Genomic DNA, 17,181 nt, shown 5'->3' with positions numbered 1-17,181 from the left:
GGCCCAGATAGACGGGACGGTAGGGGGCAAGTTGACAGGACAGGAGAAGGGGGAGAAGCTGGCGCCCTGGTCAAGAGGGCCTGAGTTTAGGCAGAGTAGTAGGTGGGGGCGCTGCAAGAGGATCTCAGGAACGGGCAGAAGGCTGGAGCGGCCAAGGGGGCAGCCAGCGTGCGGGGAGTTCATGGCGCACATGGCCATGCAAATCGCGGAGAGTCGAAGTCAGCGGTGGAGGCAGGCAGAAAGGTGGTGAAACCAACAGGGCGCAACACGGCCCTTGGACGTTGGCCCGAAGAACTAGAGGGGTCTCAGGCGGCCTTCTCTACAATGTGGGAATGTGGTTACCACACATATGGCACATGCCATGAGGGGTAAGGAGCTGGGGAGTGCGTGATGTGACGTTTTCTGAAGGTGCTAAGGACACGTGTGTGGGGAAGACGAGGATGTGGGGCATTTCAATTCTGAGGTGGTTTGGAGGTTGTGAGGAAAGGGAGATCCACAAGTACGTGGTGACTTTGAAGTGGGAAGGGGAAGGGGCGCAGGTGCGGCGTGACACCCCCTTTTTCAGTTAATGTTTTGCAGAATTTCAAAGACAGACACAGGGAATTTTGTCGCAAAGAGAATCGCAGTCGCAAGTCAATGGTGGACGTAGGAGCATGCGCACATGGTGATTTAGTGGTCCAGTGTGATACTTTGCTGGGTAGCTATGGTGCACTGCATGGCATATTCTTGGGATGGGGATTACTCCATACACGGAGTGCCCGGTACAGGTGCAACACAGGTGGAGCGCAAGGAGGGGGGTAGCGGACCAAGAGTCAAAAGATCTGAGTGGGGAGGGAGAGACGATATTGATTAGGGAGACTGAGGGTGAGGAGACAGAGAGGGGGACACAGGATGAAGCTCTTGTGCATGGGTTGGCCAAGGCTTTTTGGTTTTTCATGTTGCGGAGTAAACTAAAGATGAGGATGTGGGGATGCAGGAAGGCGTCGACGTTTCAGGCTGCTTCCCAGGGACTAATGGAAAAAGGAAAAAAATAATAATTATATATATATAAAATGAATAAAATTGCTGCATGGGTATGGTCCTGGCGCACTAGCTTAGGAGGGGGTTATCAACATCAGTTCAGTGGGGACAATAGGAGCCGCGTATGTGGCGCTGGGCTGACAATTTGCGGTCTGCACCGGAACTGGCAGGTTCGGAGATGACAGAGTGTAGAAGGAAGTGTCAAGGGGTAAACTTGGAGAGCATGCAATGTGTGGCAGTGGCGTTGTGTGGATTCCCTCATGAACAGTGGTATTTCAGCTTTGAACACACCCGTCAGGGATGGGGAAGGCGTGGTGAATGACTTAATCATGTGGGTGGAGACGCAAGTGGTATATGCGTTAGAGGATGAGGCTAATCGGCTCATTCGGGGGTGTGGAAGAGGCGCTGAATTGGCTAAAGGTGACAGTTGAAGCGATGGTCGATTTGATTATTTATATGGAGATACTGTTACAGTGCTGAGTATTGCTATCGGGGGCAAGGTAGGTGGCAGGAGTGCTCACGGAGTGTGCGATCCACTGTGCTTTCTCGGCAGCCTTTGGTACATTTCTGCTTTGGGTTTCTTTCCCGAAGGGAGTGGGCACCGGACGGTGCTGCACTGGTTAGATGATTTCTTTTTGAGGGATGACACGATTTCGGGGTAGTGGGGTTGAGATTTTCAGGTTTTTTGAGCAGCTCGCAAAGGGGATTTGTGTTTCCGTTGGCTTAGTTACAGACAGAGGGTACCACTGAGGTACTGACAATTAAGAATCGAGCTGGACACAGTGGCCTTCACGGCAAGACTGCCACGAGGCATAGGCAGGGATTCCTGGGCACTATGCGGTGGAAGGAATTACTGCGATCAAGTTATCTGCCCATGGGGGGACAGGGTACGCAGCAGCAGGGTGGATTTGTTGAGATGCCGGGTGCATACTTTGAATTTCCCAGGGGGCCGGAAGATGGGTATACGGGTGTGGAACATGTTTCTAGCATGGTTTTACACAGGGTATCCAGGGTTTTTGGGGAAAAGTGGGTACTGTATGGCAGGTGCTGATATTGTCGGATGCGACAGGGGCCGCTGGGGTTTGGCCATTTTTGGGGATGGATGGTACAACGCGGCAAGATGGCTGGAGCCAAGTTTGTTAAGGCAGGAGTATTGTGTTCTAGAAGTTTTTCTACTGCTCGTGGCTTGGACAGAGTGGGGAGAGAGGTTGGCCACTCGAACCATAAGTTTTCACATGTGTGCAATCTGAAGGTAGTGGTTTTTGTTGAACAGACAGAAGGCAAGGGACTTTAGGTTGCTGCATCCGCTGTGGGATTTTTTCATGCTTCAGTGCTCCACAGAAATATTCAAGGCAGCATGCGTTCAGCTGCAGATGCCCTAGAACGTTGGCGGTGGCAATAATTTTTGCAGTTTGACTCAAGCAAGGACGAAGGCAGGTCAGGGGTTCTGGAGGATGTTTTTGGGAGTGGGGCGTGATGGTCATTAAGCGGGCCGAGGGGTCGTTAGCCGCACCAATGCGGAGAAGTTTCCCGCTTGACACGGTTAGTTTTCCAGATTTTGTTGGTTTGTTACGGGACAGTTTGGTTGCTGGTGAGCTGTACTATGGAGATGGAGGGTTTATGTGTTTTTGTTTTGGGGTTGGAGGGGTTTTTCCCACCCGTCACAATGGTGTTACAAGTGGGCAGGTGCGTTTTCTATGGGCATTTTGTTCACAATGCTATCCCGTTAAGAATGATATTGTGGAAAGGTTGATGGGGTTGGGGGGAAAAGGGGACCTGGGGTAGGGCACAGCAGTGAACAAGGTTTATTGCTTTCGTCCGCCGGCTTGAAATCGCACGTGTTGCCAGTATGCTGGTTGGATGCACTTGAAGTGTCACGGTCAGCTTCTGCATGGTAGATAGGTTTTGGGCTCTCCGAGTGTTTAGGAGTTGACGGTTGGAGGGAAGTCTGTTAGCAGTTGCGTGGCGGTTGGCGGGACAGTTGGGCCCTTATTTATGCTTTTGTTAGCGCCGCATTTGCGCCGCTTTTTAACGCAAAAGCAGCGCAAACTTACAAAATACAATTGTATTTTGTAAGTTTGCGCTGCTTTTGCGTTAAAAAGCGGCGCAAATGCGGCGCAAAAAAATTATTAATATGCGCCTTGGTTTTTCGGTATATATTAAAAAAATATATATATTTAAAAAATAAAAAAAAATGGGGGTCAGGGAAGCGGACATGGTGAAGCACAGGGGGATCTGCAGCAGCCTGTCTGGTATGTGAATGGGGACAGTTTCGAGACGCATAGGGTGACGGAGGGAAGGAAGTTTTTTGTCGCGCAAAAGGGAAATATCTTACGCATTTCCAATTGATGGCGGTCTTGAGGGTGACATTGTCTGGGGTTAGGCGGTAGGCCAATTGCTTGCGTGTTTTCATTTATTTTGGGGCAGCCACGGTGGCAGACAGTTTAGGTTGAATCTGGTTTCATTTCAGTGCGTTGGGAGTGGCGGTAAAATGCAGTGACCGTCAGGTGAGGGCATGAGATGTGAGAGTCGGGGCAAGAAGTATAAGGGCATGGTAGCTGAAGCAGGGGGGGTTGTGATAGTCTGCCATTCAACTATTGTGTTTTTTTCCAGGTTACATAAGTGGCCCCGGGTAAGCGAACGTGGTCCCATTGCGTTTTGAGCATCATCAGTCATGCGCGGGAGGGGACATATACAGAGGGGCAACTTCACAGATGTTTGCTGGACCTGCTGGGCGGACATCACAAAACTTTTGTGGGGGGAAAGAGCAGCATGGGGTGGGGTAACTTGCATTTCTTCGATGCCTACGAGGCCAACATGGAGCTGTACGGACAATTTGGTTATACCTGGGGAGAATGGCCTGGTACGGCTCCCTGGGGCTCACCCTACGGCAACACATGCAACGGGACATGGCGTCTGTTGCCCAGAACAGGCTTGGAAATTGTGTTGTATGGACTAATCAGTGCTCAAAAAAAGATGGTGAGGGGCAATGAAGCATAGTTCTTGAAAGGGGCTTGGAGGAGGATCAATCGGGCTATGGAGGTTTTTTGGTTGAGATTCATTACATAAGCGATGGAATGCGAGGGCATTATGGAGGATGAAGCGGTGCACTTCAGGGATAACGGGGTGCTTTTTTCTGAGATGGGTGATGCATATTACATTATGGTACTGTGTTGGAAAAAAAAAAGGTGATGAGCAGAACTGCTTAAGGTTGCAGTGTTGCTGTGGGTTCACTGATGGGGCAGCAAAACGTCCAAGAGGGGTTTGTGCTGGGTGGCAGTAGATAGGGGAGGGTGGAGAGCCAGATGCGGGCCTGGCCACAATTCCAGGGGGAGAAGAAGAAACAGGTAAAGGATGACAGAGTGGAGGATGCCCGAGCCAGGCAGGGGACGGAAGGAAAAGAGGGATTTGTGGGGGAATGTATGTGGATGCTGGAACGGAGGCAAGATTGGAAGAATGAAGTAAAAAGGAAGAATGGGGAGAGTTCAAAGGGGGAGGTTGAAAGGTCGATAAGTTGAAGTTACAGTGTATATCAATGTTATGTTATGTTTGCAATCCTGTCCTAATAATTGGCCTTTTACACTAATAAGTGAGTGTTGACTATTATGTCCCGATGTAGGGACCCATGGAGAGCAGGCACAGTCTAGTCTCTCCACTGGGGCATTCGGGACAGAGGAAGTGACATATCAGGACAGGGATTGGCTGGGTCTAGGTTGGGGAGGGTCTAAGGGTGGGAGCATATATGGGGGATGGATTAGGGGAACGGCCTCTTCCGCGACAGCCTGCTGCGCTGCTATGAAGTTGTCATAGGGAATAAGGTAAAATGAATTGGTTCTAGGGTAATGGGGCAAGAGCAAAGGGGGGAGGATGCCAGGATTGGGGTAGGTTTTCACAGTGGTAGCAGTAGATGGCGGAGGGTGGAGAGCCTGGCCACCCTTCCAGGGGGAGAAGAAGAAACAGGTGAAGGATGACAGAGACAGGCAGGGGAGGGAAGGAAAAGAGGGATTTGTGGGGGAATGTATGTGGATGCTAGAACGGAGGCAAGATTGAAGGAATTAAGTAAAAAGGAAGAATGGGGAGAGTTCAAAGGGGGAGGTTGAAAGGTTGATAAGTTGACGTTACAGTGTATATCAATGTTCTGTTATGTTTGCAATCCTGTCCTAATAAATGGCCTTTTACACTAATGAGTGTCGACTATTATGTCCCGAAGACACATTTGGGAAAGGCGGAGGAAGAAAAAAATGAAAAAGCATCACAAAATGAAAACAGAAAGTTGCAAGTCTGCAATGAAGGGGCAGGCAGTGCCTGTAAATGGATTAAAGAGGCCCAAAATGGCTTCAGATTACGCTGCCTCAGTCTTCCGTGCTCGCACATTTAACTGCAGCAACCGAGTGTTTCAGAGAACTTTGGGTACAGGCACGTTTTCATTTACAAATTAAGCACTGGATCCATGCCTCCCTTGAATAAGTCCCTGAGACTGAGAGGCGCTGCTCCTCAGCAGAGTAGCCATCGGTTGGACAGATGCAGAAGTAACAGTTTCTGTTGTGCATGGAACTCTCTGTTCCTCTATTAATTCAATGCCTCGGCTCCTCTGTCGTTCGGTTCTATGAGTGGGAGTTCTTTCCGGAAACCCTGACCTCATCCACATTCTTCACATTGGAGAAGGCCCAAACGGCGACAGCACATGACTGGGGGCAGGAAATCCCCCCTGGGCGGAGACCCACTCTACACTTCTCAAAGAATCGAGACGACGTTCACTATACAGGCAAGCTCCTCGAAGCGCGCAAAAGTGGGATGAGAGGTGAGACGAAGGAGCCCCAACCCTTCCTGAAAGGTAATCATAAGGGAGTTTGTGGTGGCATTTTAAATAAATAGTGCCTACTAAAGGGGCGGTTGCTTCTAAGCAAATTTTCAGATTCGAATCCCAGTTAGATAACTTGATTTGTTAATGCACCTGTTGCAGATATTTGCGCATAGCCCGCAAATCATAGAATCCAAACACTTTAAGATAGACAGTGGGTTAATGTGCTTCCTGCGGAGATCGTTTGAAGTTCTTTCCCAGCCCCGGGGTAGGATTCCAGTGCGATATGGTAGTTTAGCTCGCTTGCTGCAGACATCTGTATTCAATCATCTGCCCAACTAATGGGATTTCAGGGACACGGTGTTTGTTTTTCTGCTGATATCCGCCTCTTTACTGCAAGCCACAGAGTGCAATGCTAGTCAAACAACCCTGCAAGTTTGGCACCTGCTACAGAAACGTGGAACAACCTACGGGTCACAGGTTCAAGTCCCAGTAAGAAAGACTCGTGCATTAATCCACACGCTGCAGATGCATTTGCCACTTGAAAGCCAGTGGCTCATGCCCTGGTGAAAATAATGAATGAGTGACTTAATGGTTCTTCTGCCGAAATCTTTGTGGTGCCTGCCCATCACAGATTCGGATTTGATTCAATGTTGTGTTGTAGCGCCGGTTTGATCACCTATTCTAGATATGTGTGTAATTTTGAGGTGCAAATGTAAATTTTGGTAAAATACTTGAGGTCGTTATCTGCTGCAGGGATCAGTGTGTACCCTACAATCGAATTACTTTCCGAATAGAATTTTTATTGGCAGTACTGGATTACCAAATAGGCAAAGTAGGCACCGACCTATGGGCCCCACTCATTTTCAGGGCCCCGCAACAACGGATCAAAATAATATTGATTTGCTCTTGAAAGAGAAATACAATCAAGCTTTCTTACATTCTTTCTAAAAGATAGAAAAAAAATTAATCAACTCAAAAAAACAACAAACTTTACATTAAAGACTCTATAGAGAAAATACTGTATTAATGCAATGTACCTATTAACAACTTAAAGTACATAAACCATAGCCATCAGATTCACATAACATTTTATCTTTTAAAAGCTCATCTTCTGTCAATGGTCAGTTTGTAAAAAGGGCTGGTGCAATCTACGTAGGTGTAATGTTTAGTTTTGTGTAATAAAAATTGTTAGTTGGTAAAATAAAAATGTATTGGAGATAATTTGGGAGGATGCCCCCGAAATTTTGACTGTCTAGGGCCTCCACAGGATTTAATCTGGCACTGCTTAGTGGTTTGGGCATTTACTCCTCAGATTTTTTGTGAACCTACAGGTCTCTGGTTTACAGAAAACAACACGTTTCATTGTTTACACATTAAGGAAATGATTACTGTTACATTGGGTATAGTACTGGAATAGCAGGACAGCTCCTCCACCAGAAGCAGCAGCTGCAAACCCTTTGCAACATAACCATAATAAACTATGTTTATTATGGTTTTGTTATAAAAGGGGTGGGCCATGGGCATGACAGGGACTTGGGGTGCGCGTGTTTGTTTGGCTGGCCATCTCGGGCCGACCAAACACACGTGCAATAGGCTCTCTCCAACCCGACAGGGTGTTGCTGGGTTGGAGACAGCAGGCAAAAACTTCCACTCTTCCTCAGAGCGCCCAGCCAGCGCTCCGTCCAATCTTAACATTACTTTCATGCTGCCAGCAGCATGAAAGCTGCATTAGAGTTGGCTGCAGGGCGGGCTGGGAGCATGTGCCTGCAACTTCTGGCAGCCAGAGGGGAGGTAAGGTATTTAAAAATATATATTTGTTTGCCCCCTCGCCATGCGCCGCACCGCCCCTTTTCCCTCCTGCAAACCCCAACTGGAGAATAGGCCTATCCAGCCCGTTCCATATCAGACAGCTAATATTGAGCCAGAACTAGGCCAGTCCCCACACATCTTACTGATTGTGACTTGGTACCAACTCTCTCTAATAAAGAAAACAAAAACATTCCTTCCAGAAAGTGACTTTAGAACTGTCAGTAAAGCCATTGTACTCTTGCACCTGGAGGTGGTAGGTGGTAATGCCCTGTCCAATGGCTGTCACAATTCCACACTGGCCCCATTTCAGAACCTGAAGAATTATCAGCACGTTGCCCCATACATTGACAGAACTCTGCTGCCCTCTCTTCCCATAGTCAGGTCCAGCATGATAATCTCCAAAACTATCCTCTGCCAATCTGGCTGACAAACTCATCCTCTACGGTGGCTCTCTGCACACCCACTGCCAGAACACCGTCAGATTGGAGAGGACATGCAACAAAGAAAAAAAAAATGAAAAGGTAATCTCAGCTACTGACCCAGAATCTGGTACAGCATTCCGGCATCCATAAGGGCTGCTGGACCTGGTGCCAATTTAGAGAACTGCTCTTTAAAGAACACTACATCAAGATGTAGCATCAGTCCACCCTTGCTGTTGGAGATCAGCTCCCCCTCAATTCATGCATGGACAGTATCTTTGCTTTCACACATGTACAGCGCTCTGCCGCTTTGCTGTTAGGTTGATGCTGTACAATTACCCCATGCAGACAGATAAGTGACACCATGGCACACTCAATGACGCCTGCAGGGGTTAAGGGTGTGTTCTGTGTTTCTTTTTCAGTGTGGCTGAATTGAGTGTCCAGCATGCTCAAATCTGCAACTCCTTTTGTTGTACACGGCAGAAAGCAATAGGATACCACAGCTGGGACCTGAAACCCAAACAGGGAACGCAGACAGATGCCAGTTAGAGCTAACAAAGACCTCCAGTATGTGACTACACAAGCTAGGAGATAAACTGAGATTTAAAGGAGGTTTTGTTGTTCTCAAACTCTGTCTGTACGAGATTACCCAACTGCATGTTCTCTTATTTTGACATTTATAACATAATACATTATAAAGGGCTAAAATATTAAATGAGAGAGATCTCTACCTAAGTCCAGCATTCCCTTTGCACATTTGTTTCCTCTGACTTTCTACCCTGTCTCGTGCCTAATGTCCCTTTAATTTTAAAATAGTTACATTTCGGTAAATATAGTTTTTTAAATCCCCAATTTAAATGTGCAGCTGCAGATTTTTAGATGCGCGGGAAGCTATTTGCAGATCGACGTTTTTTTAAATGAAAAGGATTTGTGTTCCTATAGGCTGTGAGGCCGTTCACATGAGTAGCGAGTTGAACATTTCATTTATCTTTTTACATTTTGCTACTTCGTTTCTTTTGTAGTTTATCTCCCTGTGAGAGAGTTCAGTGTCTTCAAAATTATTTTTATTGTGAGTTAAATGTACAGAAATGTAAAAACCCATTTAAAGTAATATATTTATTGTCTGTAAAATGTTACACTGTACACCTTATAAATGACTACATTCAAAGGGAATGAAATAAACATTTTAAAATAAGCAGCATGGTAATTCAGGCCAACCACTCAGGCTACTTTTCTTAAAACTGTGGCCCTCATTTAGTGTTTGGCGTACTGAGTGCAGCGTGTCAGGGTGGCTGTGCACAGTACCTTTGCTGCTGTGGCAGACAACCATCTGCCAACTTTATAAAAGACCACCAGCTCAGTGGTCATCCCAGTATATTGAAAGGAACTGGCATCTCTGTGCTTCCTTTCAAAGTAGTAGAAATTTGGTGGATGTCTGTTCCCCAAACTTTTAACTTTATTTTTGTTTTTCAAACACAGACAGTCAAAGTCAGAGTTTGTTTTTAAAAAACAAATTACCAATGATTCCCACACCCAGAGAGTTTCTCCCAAGGAGCTTCGGTCTTAATATTTTTTTTCCCCTTTCCCTCACGACCGTGTTTCTCCTTCTAGTGACGGACAGGAAACAAAGACATTAGACCATCAACCCCTAAATAGGGCAGGCAGTATAATGTCCTTCCTTTGACAACCCCTACTTCATTATGCCATCGGATGAAGTATTTCGTCGATGGAGCCAACGGGGACTCCATCAATTAAATATGTAACGTCCGCTCATCTCTAACTGGTTGAATTCAAAAGCCTAACAATTCAGCTAACTTAGGAAAGATGCCAGCTGCACACATGGGAGCAAGAAGTTTGTCCCAGTGGCCTAATCAAATGGACTTCCGAAGTCAAATAAAGCTGGAAATGTAATTAAGAACCTTTTTTAAAGATTAAAATATTTTATGATAATCACAAAAAGATGCTAACTTTTGGTCAAAGGCCAGCATATGTGCCACTAAGGATCTTTTCACTTCTATTCAAGGTAGTGCTCAGAAACAAACATCTTGCCAAAAATGTTCCCCAATGATTCTTGTAAGGAAATGTATCCATACTTGTGGATCAATTAGTTCTCCCTGATTGCGAATGGGAATTCTTGTCCACCTTAAGTGAAGAACGTCTACCTTGCAAAAATGACATTTGCCTTGCAGACTGTGACTGGCACTGTCAAAACTGGATCAGACATTAACACATTAGCTGGTACATAGTTTGGACAGTGGTTTCCACAAATTGTAGCATGCACAAGGCACTTTTCATCCCCATTAACAAAATAGCGAAGTCCTGATGATACTGACCCTGATTTACAGGACAAGATCAAGATGCAAAATACCACACCTAAGTATCTCAATAACTTCTTTACCTTGCCACTATAATCCAGAACCCACAGGGATTAAAGGCCACATGCACCAAGGTTTAGCAATTCACAAACTAGTCACAAACTTGTTTGTCACTGCTAAATGCCAAAGGCAATTTTGATTAAAACCATAGCAAACTGAGCAAACTGTGATTCTTTAAAGTACTGTTCCAAAATAGGGATAATTCATTTGTGATTTACAGAGAATCACAATTTTGATGTACGAAAGATATGCAATTAGTGAATTGTCGCTAAATAGGCATTTAGCATGTGCAGTTTACCATCAAGGGGAACTAGGTAGCAATCACGTGCAAATTGATAAAAAAGGCTCTAAAATTGAACAGTGTTCTTCATAATGGCTACTCTATATGCAACGGCGAGGAGGAAGTGGATCCTGAGTGGGCAGCAGAAAAGGAGAAGGCAGGAGAGGATTTTGTGGCTAAGGGTTACGGGTTTGAGCAGATAGAGGAGGAGATTTATGAGAAGTATAGTTACCAGGGTGTCAAAGCTGCAGCTGGTGTTTTGTACCAAATTACCCTAGGCAGAGCTTTCCACAATATTCTTGATAATATGATGTGTCTAGAATAACTACCATATATTATTAAACAACACCTTTCAAGGCTTTCAAAACTCCAAATAACAGTTATTTAGAACTGCACAATTCCCTTATGTGATCAGCTATGTTGATGGAACACATTTACATATATGTCCACCATCTGTAAGTAAGAACCTATACCATAACATGTAATAAAAATCAACTCAAACTGTTGTATCGTATTGTAGCATTGTATTGTAATTGCATTCCTATAGTGCGTTCTACCCCGTGGAGGCATTAAAGCACTTTACGGATGGCAGCTCTACTCTGCAATCTGAGGTTAGTGGTTACTCAACTGTTATTGGTTTTGGGATTCGTTTTGTGGTCTTACTGAAACCAATCCAGACTTTTCTTTCAGTTTCTTTGCCGTAGCCTAAATTAATGGGAGTTAAGTGTGATCATGTATAAGTTCGTACAAATTGTTGGCGGGGGGAATAGATAGGCTCGAGGAGATTAATTGTTGTTAGGGTGCAGGGAAATGGTTTCAAAGAAAGAGAGGCTGTGGTCTATAAACAAAGGTGTAGGCAGTTATCAGAAATATTGTAATAGTGAACAAGACTGCCAGGTATATGACAGAGTGGACTGTATTCAGAGAGGTAGGCGTGCAGAGGAAGTGGAGTAGGGAGAGGGTCATTTGATAGAAAGGAGATAGTACAATCTGTCGTTTTAAGACAAGGCCAATGTTTCATAAAGGGTTTAGGAGCACAGTGGGAGTAGGGTTTTTTAAAACTGCAAGCAATCTGAGGATGTAATACTAGAGAGGAAGCAATATTGTTTGCACGTGACAGCATAATATTTTGTAACATTTGTGTGAGGGACTCAGATGGTATATATGTTAATAGCATGCTGCTTCGAGATATATACGAATGTGTAGAAAAACATCTGCCCTGGAAGGGACAGAATGAAAACACAATGTATTACGGGATAAATGACATATAGGGTTGGGTACTGTCTGCTGGTTGTCATTAAAAAAGGGCACACAAAGAGAAAGGCAGCACGCATGTAAACATCATAATCTTAAAAAAAGGTGGAATATGTTATTGAACAAATCACAAATGAAAAACTAAAAAAATGCATCCTCATGTGCCCTTCACTAAATGCTGCTCTGCCGCCAAAAAACACAGATTACCACCATTAATTGTAGTGCACAAAAAAGTTTCAGGCAACAATTCTATTATTCTTTGTGTGGAAGTAAATGTTAATCTAATTGTCTACAACAGAAGATGCCTTCAATCTGAGAACACTGCTCACAACAATGCTATTTGCTGCACATGCGTCTTTTATTCCGTCATTGAGACGATTCCAACATTTAAGTATGTTTACAATTGGACTGAGGGGTCATTCTGTCCTTTTGCCTATGTGCGTATTTGCTTATTTGTGTCTTTCTACTTGAATACCATACTTACTGGGAAAATACTTCACAAGCCTGGTCTTAATTACACTACAAAGGGAACACAGAAGCACAGGAGAGCAAATGATACAAGTCAGGGAGAATTCTGTTCCCATTCCACTAATTTAATTACATACCTACTGTTTAGAAGAGATTTAAACAGTCTAGTGTTATTTACACTACAAAATAAACATAAAAGCACAGGAGAACAAATGAGAGAAGACTCAGGTCCCTATTCAAGAGGCCCTTGCATCACCATTGCATCACCTTTTGTGATGCAACAGTGGCGCAAACTACTAAATCATTTCTATCAGGCCACACAACCCACTTTGCATGGCTTTGAGTGGCCTCATAAATATGGAGTAAGGCACAGAAGTACAAACTGCTGCGTCGTTTACTCTGCACTAGGGAGGCGTTCCATGGGCATTGTGGTGGGCGTTCCCACACAACACCTATCGATTTTGACACATCCCCAGATTTACAAGACCATGTAAACTTGGGAATGTGGCAAAACCTTACGCCTCCCCAGGAGAGCCGCAACGAGGAGACATATCTTTATTTCTCCTCCTTTTTTCCTCTTTCTATGTGTACTGCATTTTGCAGCACACATAGAAAGAGGAAAACCCCTCCAGGGATTGTTTTTATTGCATGAAGGTGCTCCTTCCTGCACAAAAGCTATCCTGCATGCAACGCAGGCCCCCTTGCACTATAGACTGTTGAAACGGCACCAGCGCAGGAGTGAAGGACATGAATGTGCCGTAAACCACAGATACAGCAAATTCCTGCCCTTTCCCTGTGAAGCAGGGTAGTGCAGCAAAGTAACTTGCTGCGCTGCCCTGCTCCACAAAACTGTAAATATGCCCCTCATTGCGCATTCCTTTCTTCCACCTCATCAAGTATTAACAATGCCATTGCCACGCAGACTAGCTTATAACCCACTAGCAAACGCCACAATAGTTATACTCCTCTCTAACTCCCACCAAACAAAAATAATGAAGCCCTCCAGATACCAGGATGCAAAGTGAGATGACATGTTGATGTGACAATGAGAGATCTGGAAGTCTCATGTATGTTTCTACCGCAAGTCAGACCGCCCTCCCCTCCCCCATCACTCCTTCCAGTCCTCTTTTACACAATTAGTTTTAAAGATAACAATGTGTTACTGTTAGAAATGAGGTGTTTGGTTGGCAGTCAGGTAACCCCTTGTCCAAGCAAGGACCCTCACTCTAGTCAGGGTAAAAGAGAATCACCATCAGCTACCCCCTGCTTACCCCCTTGGTAGCTTGGCACATAGGCTTAACTTCAGAGTGCTACGTGTAAAGTATTTGTACCAACACACACAGTAACTAAATGAAAACACTACAAAATGATACAACACAGGTTTAGAAAAATAGAAAATATTTATCTAAACACAAGACCAAAACGACAAAAATCCACAATACACAAGTCAAGTTATCAATAAAAATGCAAAAACAGTCTTCATGTAATTTTAAACACACAGTAACACTGCTAGTGTGAAAATGTACCTTCGGTGCGTCAAAAATAACCCTGCATGGGTGAGTGTGCGTCAAAAAGGGCTTGCGATGCGTCTATTTCACTCGCGAGTGAGACCTTGCGTCATTTCTCCTTTCGTCGGGTCGGGCGCATTGTTTCTTCTCTCCGCAGGAGAGCGATGCATCGATCCGGTCAGCACTCTCAGGTCCGGGTAGGCCTTGCGTAGTTTTCACATGCCCAGGGGTGTTTGTGTCGGAAATCCAGCCGCACGATGATCCGAAAACCACGCAGCGCGGGTTGCGATTCCACCAGCCTCCGTCAGCGATGCTGTGCATTGTTACTCTAGCCCCGGGCGTCGATCTTCGGATTGCGTTGCAGGTGAGCTTTGATTTTCAGCCGAGAAGCCAGCGGTGCGTTGATTTTTCAGCCGCAGATTGGAGTTGCGTCAATCTTTTCCCTGCACGGCATTCAGTGCGTGGACTTTTTCCTCTTAGTCTGCCAGATTCTTCTTTCAGGGTCCCAGGAACGGGATGGGCACAACTTGGCAGAGAAGGAGTCTCTCCAGAGACTCCAGGTGCTGGCAGAGAGAAGTCTTTGCTGTCCCTGAGACTTCAAACAACAGGAGGCAAGCTCTAAGTTATGCCCTTGGAGATCTTCACAAGAAGGAAGGCAACACAAAGTCCAGACTTTGGCTTCTAGCACAGCAGAAGCACCAACTGCAGGATAGCTCCCCAAAGCACAGTCACAGACAGGGCAGCTCTTCTTCCTCTGCTCTTCAGCTCTTCTCCCTTCCCTTGGTTTCCAGAAGTGTTCTAAAGTCTGTGGTTTTGGGTGCCCTTCTTATACCCATTTTCTCCTTTGAATTAGACTTACTTCAAAGGAAAGTCTCTCTTGATTGTGAAAGTCTGCCTTGCCCAGGCCAGGCATCAGACACACACTAGGGGGTTGGAGAGTGCATTGTGTGAGGGCAGGCACAGCCCTTTCAGGTGTGAGTGACCACCCCTCCCCTCCCTCCTAGCATAGATGGCTCGTCAGGAAATGCAGACTACACCCCAGCTCCCTTTGTGTCACTGTCTAGTGTGAGGTGCAACCAGCCCAACTGTCAAACTGACCCAGACAGGGAATCCACAAACAGGCAGAGTCACAGAAATTGTATAAGCAAGAACATTTCCAAAAGTGGCATTTTCAAACACACAATCCTAAAATCAACTTTACTAAAAGATGTATTTTTAAATTGTGAGCCCAGAGACCCCAAACTCCACATGTCCATCTGCTCCCAAAGGGAATCTACACTTTAATGAGATTTAAAGGTAGCCCCCATGTTAACCTATGAGAGGGACAGGCCTTGCAACAGTGAAAAACGAATTTAGCAATATTTCACTGTCAGGACATATAAAACACATTACTCTATGTCCTACCTTAACCATGTACTGCACCCTACCCTTGGGGCTACCTAGGGCCTACCTTAGGGGTTCCTTACATGTAAGAAAAGGGAAGGTTTAGGCCTGGCAAGTGGGTACACTTGCCAAGTCGAATTTACAGTTAAAATTGCACACACAGACACTGCAGTGGCAGGTCTGAGACATGATTACACAGCTACTAATGTGGGTGGCACAACTAGTGCTGCAGGCCCACTAGTAGCATTTGATTTACAGGCCCTGGGCACCTCTAGTGCACTTTACTAGGGACTTACTAGTAAGTCAAATATGGCAATCATGGATAAACCAATTAACCATACAATTTACACAGAGAGCATATGAACTTTAGCACTAGTTAGCAGTGGTAAAGTGCTCAGAGTTCAAAAGCCAACGGCAACGGGTCATAAAAAATAGGGGGCAGGAGGCAAAAAGATTGGGGATGACCCTGCAAAAGGGCAAAAGTCCAACACGACCCCCTACCAGCCTAAAGCCAGGGGAGAACAATCAATACCTTGATGTACTTCCCTGATTGGGGCGATAGAAGAGGGACCCAGGCCCACAACAGCAGGGGCATGTTCCAGTTGTATGCCTTCCTGACTCCAGTTGGATCCCTCTGTCCATACTCTCAGGGCCCACTAAGCTAACCCAAGGGGAACCCTTCTCCACATCTGCAGATACCATCTGTGCAGTACCTAACTTTATTTTGCTCACAGTTTTATCCCAATGGGCAGATAGTACCACCAGGGTCAACACAGTGGTGTTGCCTACTCCATCCCCGGGGTGTGACTCTCGTTCCCCCCCAAGGGGCAACTCTGTCCACCAGGACAGCAAGCCACAGTGACCCCTGACAACTGTCAGGGATGAGAGCCCGACCTCAGGCCTCTCCAACTACTGTGACTGTGGAGAGTGGGGGGTGGTAGCCCCAGGTGCCTGGCACTCTTTGATCACTCTCCCTTCCACTAGGTCAGGGATGCCAACCTGACCCTGGTCCTCCCCTCTGGGGCTCTGTTCCCTCCCTCCAGGAGCGGCACCCCCAGAGTCCAAAATTGTCAGGGTGCTTGTAGAAGCAGTCCTGCACAATTCTTCCACCAGTGCAGGGATGTTAACCTGCAACTGGTACTTCAACCTGGGGTCTGTACCTTCAGGTAGGACTAGGGCCAGGGGTGAGGCTTCCCTCCCCCTGCCCTCCCTTCTGGGGTCCTGCACCCCCCAACTAGGAGGGCCCCCCCAGAAGACAACATGGAAGGGGCACTGTTAGCAGTAGCCCCTTCCTCCAGGTCAGGGGGGGTCTGTACCCTTAGATTGAACTGGGGTCAGGGGTGAGTTGCTCCCTCCCCTACCCCTACTCCCAGGGTTCTGCACCCCCCTCATGGAGAGTACCCCTAGAAATCAAACAGGGGGGTGATTGGGCCATCTGCCCTCCCCTCCCCCTTCAGGTCAGGGTTTACCCCCTGCACCTGAACCTCCAGCCCAGGCTCTGTACCCTCAGACTGGACCACTGCGTGGTGACCCAAGACTTCCTAGGGGGGTACCTACACCCCACCAGGTCAGAGTTTACCCTCTGAACCTGGTCATCCAACCCAGAGTCACCACCCTGCGGGTGAACCATTGCCTGGCACACCAGGACTTCCAGGGGGGCGCACTTACCCCCCTCCAGGGGCACACCGTCCCCAAGGGCTACCCAAGAGTCTGGCTGGTGCAGGTCTCCTGACCCCTGCCCATCTGGCAGAGTCTGGATTCCCCCAACCCAGAAATGATCTTACCAAGGTCATTACTGGGGGGCTCTGATCTCATAGCTAACCCCTGACCCTCCAGGTTCTCCACCGGGGTCGGCAACCCC

General features: G+C 46.5%; 1 protein-coding gene across 2 annotated transcripts in view; it reads left to right on the top strand.

Annotated features, from left to right (window-relative positions):
• Window positions 1–5,698: 5,698 nt before the first annotated feature.
• The window catches only part of LOC138304245 (gap junction beta-5 protein-like), a 90,347-nt gene continuing 78,864 nt past the window's right edge, over window positions 5,699–17,181 (top strand). Inside the window, exon 1 of one of the 2 annotated variants that reach the window (XM_069244142.1) lies at window positions 5,699–5,854. The gene's annotated coding sequence lies outside the window, so the exon portion shown is untranslated. The remainder of the gene's footprint in view (window positions 5,855–17,181) is intronic. The other variant, XM_069244143.1, reaches the window with a different exon arrangement.

Source organism: Pleurodeles waltl, chromosome 7, assembly GCF_031143425.1.
Source record: "Pleurodeles waltl isolate 20211129_DDA chromosome 7, aPleWal1.hap1.20221129, whole genome shotgun sequence".
NCBI lineage: Eukaryota > Metazoa > Chordata > Amphibia > Caudata > Salamandridae > Pleurodeles > Pleurodeles waltl.
This window is presented reverse-complemented; position numbering and strand designations above follow the sequence as displayed.